Genomic DNA, 5,386 nt, shown 5'->3' on the forward strand with positions numbered 1-5,386 from the left:
GCGGCGGCTCCTGGCGCTGCTGCGGCTGAGGCGGCGGCGGCGGCGGCTGCACCCGGTGCTGTGCGCGCGCCGCGGGCCACCACAACCCCCCTGCGCCCGCCCCGCCCCGCCCCGCCCCGCCCCGCCGCCCACCGCCCCCGCGCGGGGCACGCCGGGAGATGGAGTCCGCGGCGGCGACGCGGCGGGGCCCGTCGCGTCCTTCACCGCACTCGGTCTCCCGGCGTGCCCCGGCGCCGCCGCGCCTCCCCCCGCCCTCCCGGGCCCGCCCCCGGGCCCGCGGCCCTGCTCTGCCCCCGCCGCCGCCCCGCCCCGCCCGCCGGGGCTGGCCGCCCGCGCCTGCTGATTCACCGGGAGCGGCTAGCGGCGGCGTGGGGTACCCCCGGCGGGGCCCGGGGCCGTCTGCGCCCCTCGGGGGCCCGGGGCTGCTGCTCCGCCCGCGGCCCGACGCTCAGGGCCCGGACACAGGCACGGCCCAGACCCACTCGCGACCCAGGCCCAGTCACGGCCTGGTGTGGCTCATGGCCTGGATGCGCTCATGGTGCAGGCCCACTCATGGCCTGGGCCCACTCATGGCATAGACCCACTCATGGCCTGGTCTGACTCAGCCCAGGCCCACTCACAGCCTGATCCAGCTCATGGCCTGGGCCCGCTCATTACCCAGGCGCACTCACGGCTGGACCCACTCACAGCCCGGCACAGACATGGCCTGGACCCACTCATGGTGCAGGCCCACTCACAACCCAGGCCCGCTCCTGGCCCAGACCCACTCAAGGCCTGGCCCCACCCGTGACACAGGCATAGGCCTGGATCCATTCACAGCCTGGGCCCACTTACAGGCCCACAACATAGGCCTGGTCTGACTCACGGTCCAGACCCACTCACAGCCTAGACCCACCCATGGCCTGGGCACAGGCATGGCCTGAACCAACGCACGGCCTGGTCCAGTCATGGCCTGGTCTGGCTCATGGCCTGGACACACTCATGGCCCAGACCCACTCACAGCCTGGCACAGACATGGGCTGGACCCACTCATGGTGTAGACCCACAGACAGCCTGGACCCACTCATGACCCAGGCCCACTCATGGCCTGGGCCCACTCATGGCCTAGTCTGACTCACAGCCCAGACCCACTCAGGGCCTGGTCTGACTCAGCCTGGACCCACTCACGGCCTGGTCCAGCTCATGGCCAGGCCCACTCACGGCTGGATCCACTCACCACCCAGACCCACTCACAGCCTGGTCCCGCTCACCACCCAGGCCCACACCCCCCTGGGCCCCCTCACCGCTCAGGCTCCCCCCATCCCCGCCTGGAGGCAGCCCTGCGGTGCTGTGCTGGTACTGTGCCTGGTTGTGGTGACCCAGCTGGGGGCAAACAACCACTCCCTGCTTTCCCCTGTCCCCTTTCCCACGCCGTGGGATCCCAGCTGACCCACAGAGGAGAGCAGCCCCACTGAGGAGCGACGCTGGATAATTTATGAGCGACCAGCTTGGGAGCGTGGTGTGCTCGCTCATCAATAACGCATGACATAGAAGTGCATGTCCTCTCGGGCCTAGCAGGGCTTCCGCTGAGCATTAGGAACTCCATTAGGAGCCATAAGAGACTTTTCCTAAAAACCCTATAGATAAAGCAACGTGGGGAGGACACTGCAGCACTGGGAGAAAGGAAAGGGGTGTTGTGAATGGAGCCGTGCTGATCCCCACAGAACCACTTTATCCTGGTCGGAGGGAGCCGGATGATGCTGACGATCAACTCTGCATGGGTGAACACTGTCCCTTGCACACCCGGCATGCCCCAGTACATGCTCCTGGCCCTTCCCAGTGGCACTGTCCCCACACAGGCGCTTTGGGAGGCATGAGGACAACTTAGAGGACACAGCCATCCTGTTTGCTGATCCCTGTGCCCTGTGGTTTTCTCCTGAAATGCCACAGGAAACCTCAGTGGCGCTGGGATGTGCCAGTTTCCACAGGGTGATACCGCAGTCACAGCCTGCTGGCGCTGGTCAGAGCCCGTGGCCACCATCTCACCCGCCTGGATGGGGACAAATTGGTTTGGAAATGCTGATGTTAGTTCTTTATGATGGTGAGCAACAGCATTTGGGGTGACGTCTCTGTCTTTATTGCTGTCTTTACAATAATAGAGAATTGTATTGAATTGATTTGTTTAGCACAAAAGAACCCTTTTGTTTACAGCTTCTGAGAGCAGAAGAAATTGCGCCTTCTGATAAATAAAAGTAGAAATACACCCAGATCCTCTCTATTTCCTCTATAAAATAAAACGTTGTCTCCTTGCTTGCATCCGCAGCTTCACACCCCACAGTGCACGTGGTTCTGGTGAGAGAATGGCCTTTGTGCCCGGCTTTTGTTTACCACCACGGCGATCCCAAGGGAGCGCCCACAGACAAGGGCAGTTTATTCCTCTTTCCTGATAATGGCGCATTCATTCTTCTGAGGAGGCTCACCGTCATCTCTGGAGAGCTCAGCAGCAGGGTTTTCTGTTGTTTCTGTATGACGCCAGCTTTCGGGAGAGAATTTGAGTAAAAAAAGTGCAGAATGCAAGAAAATATTGAAGTAGGTCATGGGTCCCAAACTGGTTTTTCCAGCTGTTGCTACCATTCCGTATCGATAGTCTGGAGGTACCTAGAAATGCCATGGGGCATCAGCAAGCTAAGCAGGACAATCGGATGTCTGGGTATGGACTCAAGCAGAGCTGCTGCCCCATCCCAGACACCTTCTGAGTGGTGCTGCTACATTTGGGTTGGATATGTGGTTCCTCTAAATTGGAGAAAATAATATTAGCCCTTAGGTACAATTCCTGGATTGTCACAGACAATATTGAACACAAGCCTGGACCTGAAGAAGTGCTCGTTCACCTGGAAGCTTGTCTGGTTTCTCCAAATTTATCAACTGTCCTAATAAAAACTACTGCCACCCCATACAAACCTTATGGCACTTATCTAGTAATTTACATAAATACGGCAGGTTCTCAGCTGGTCCAAATTACCACAGCTCTGCCGATTTACGGTGACTGTGCGTATTTGCCCCAGACCAAGCAAATACTGATTTATTCTGTCAAAGCACCATAGCAATAAATACATTTCACAAGGCAGATGGTTTCCTTCCCCACCACAGGTCAGAACATGATATTCATAATGTTGTAAATTCTTCAGAATAACAATCTGGCTGTAATATTTCTCTGCAATGTATCCAGCCCCCTTTTGGGGCTCCAATGCATAAATCAGCACCCCTCACACCACTTAATTCTTCTGTTTTACAGACTGGGCAGCAGTGGGATGAAGGTGAGGTAGTGAACGGCCAGAGTCAGAAGCTTCTGGTGGGCAGCCCAGGCAGCCGGAGGTGCCATCTGGCTGCCCATCACTAAATGCTCTTCTGCCACCTCTGCCTGGTACCTATAGACACTTCTCAGCAAGACCCCAGACAGCTGCTGGGTTGGGAAATCACAAAGGCCCAAAGGATGCGGGTCTGTTCTGCAGATGTCCCAGAAAAAACTAATAACCCCGATTATGCCTACAGTATTAAAAATACTCTGGCACATTCAAATGTGCCACTTTGTTAATTCCTGTGGCCTGGAAGATGAGTCCTTCTCTTCACATTTTCTTGCCTTCCCTGTTACATCTTGTCAACGCCTTGTGACAACGCAAGGGAAGGTAGTAAATTCTCTTTGACTTGGAGGTTCGCTTGGGTTAGCTGCTGACTGCTCCGAAAACGGATCCAGAAATCTTCACCCCTTGCTTGCTGTGGGAGAGCGACGGTCGTGTGCCCCTTCCCTCCGTGTTTGCTGGCTTGGAGCAAGGAGGATGCCCAGCGAGGGGGTTGCAGGCATGGGGGATGCATGGTGCAGGTGCCCCAGCCTGTCCCCACACCAAGGGCAAGGGATGCCACCGCTGGTACGCAGGCATGCCTGCAACACCTTACAGCAACAACAAGCAGCGACCCAGTGCCTGGGGTCCTGCATGTCTTCAGCCAGTGGGTGGCAAAGCCAGGCAGAGCAGGGGACACAGGGTGACATTCCCCGGGGCCAGTGCATGGAGGTGAGATGGGATGCTGCCCTGGCTCCTATACAGCCCAGGGTTTTTTTTGCGAGAAACAAGCTGAGGAAACCTCTCGTTTTGGTGTCCCCTTCCCCACAGGCTGCAGGACAGCAGTGCCCTCATGTCTTCCCTGCCTGATGCCTCGCTGGGCTAGACTGCCTGGCCCCAGCACCCCAACACTGTGACATCTGGGCACCCTGTTCCCTTTTCCACCTTGCTGCCTGGAGCCTGGCATTGTGACATGGCAAAGGAAGCATCCCTGGAACAGGCCAAGGGTGTCCCTTCCCCTGCACCCACCAGCAGCACTCCTCACCCTGCCCCGGTGCTGGCTCGGTCCCAGCCCAGCACCCCTCCACCCTGCCACACACCAAAGCTGGGGGGGGTCCTGCCAGCCCCGAGGAAGGACCCCACAACCAACACCTGAGTGAGCCTGAGGCCTCACCACCCCTCCCCAAAACACCCAGACGCTGCCTCCCCTGGGGCAGGAGGTGATGGAGGGGCTGTGGCTGATGGGGCAGCCCACGAGGAGCCCACCTGCCCGAGGTGGCTTTGGAAGTGAGCTTCCTTCCCCCGTCTGTGGAGCTGCAGTGCTTTGTGCTCAGCCCTGGCCTTTCATCTTGGGCTTTCAAAGCGCTCTCCAAGCCTAAATTAATTCTGCGGCAGCAGCTCCCCTCCTGTGCTGTTTAGCATCAGCCCTGCCGTGAAGAGGGACTGCCTGTACCCCTTGGGATACACAGCCAGGCTCCCAGGGATAATTTTCCCTTGGACCCCCTCAAGCCACAGAGATGGGATGGGAGGGCAGCAGGCAGTGCCTCCCACCCTCTCCTTATCCCTAATACCCACGCAAGCACCGTGGCACTGAGAGCGGCAGCAATCCCCATGGCACGGCACCCTCCACTCAGAAAATTCCCACTCCAGCCTTTCTCCCAGCCCCAGGGAAGATGTTCCTATGCTGGACATATGCCTGCGGGAAACTGGGATGTCCTGGGGTGTCCGGGTTGTCAGCCCTCACTCTGGGTGCTGGTGGGGAGCTGGGGGGAACCTGGGGTGCAGGATCCCACCAGGGACCCAGCGGGAAGGTGGGCTGGGGCCAGGCGGGCACACCACCTCCCTGCGGGGTGTTAATAATTAAGCAGGCGCGTCGGGCTCAGATGGCAGCTCTTATTTAAGGAGCTGATATAAATACCGCCCAGACGGCACTTATGGAGCACCTAAAAAAAGCCTTGGCTGTCTCAGTCTCTCCAGAAGCAGCTCTGAGCTCTGCAGGGCCAGTGGGCAGCACCAGCAGGGTGGTCACCAGTGTCAGTGGGGATGGGGCTGCCCCAGGCTCAATGTGG

Source organism: Falco rusticolus, chromosome 1 (genome assembly GCF_015220075.1).
Source record: "Falco rusticolus isolate bFalRus1 chromosome 1, bFalRus1.pri, whole genome shotgun sequence".
In the NCBI taxonomy this organism is placed as follows: domain Eukaryota; kingdom Metazoa; phylum Chordata; class Aves; order Falconiformes; family Falconidae; genus Falco; species Falco rusticolus.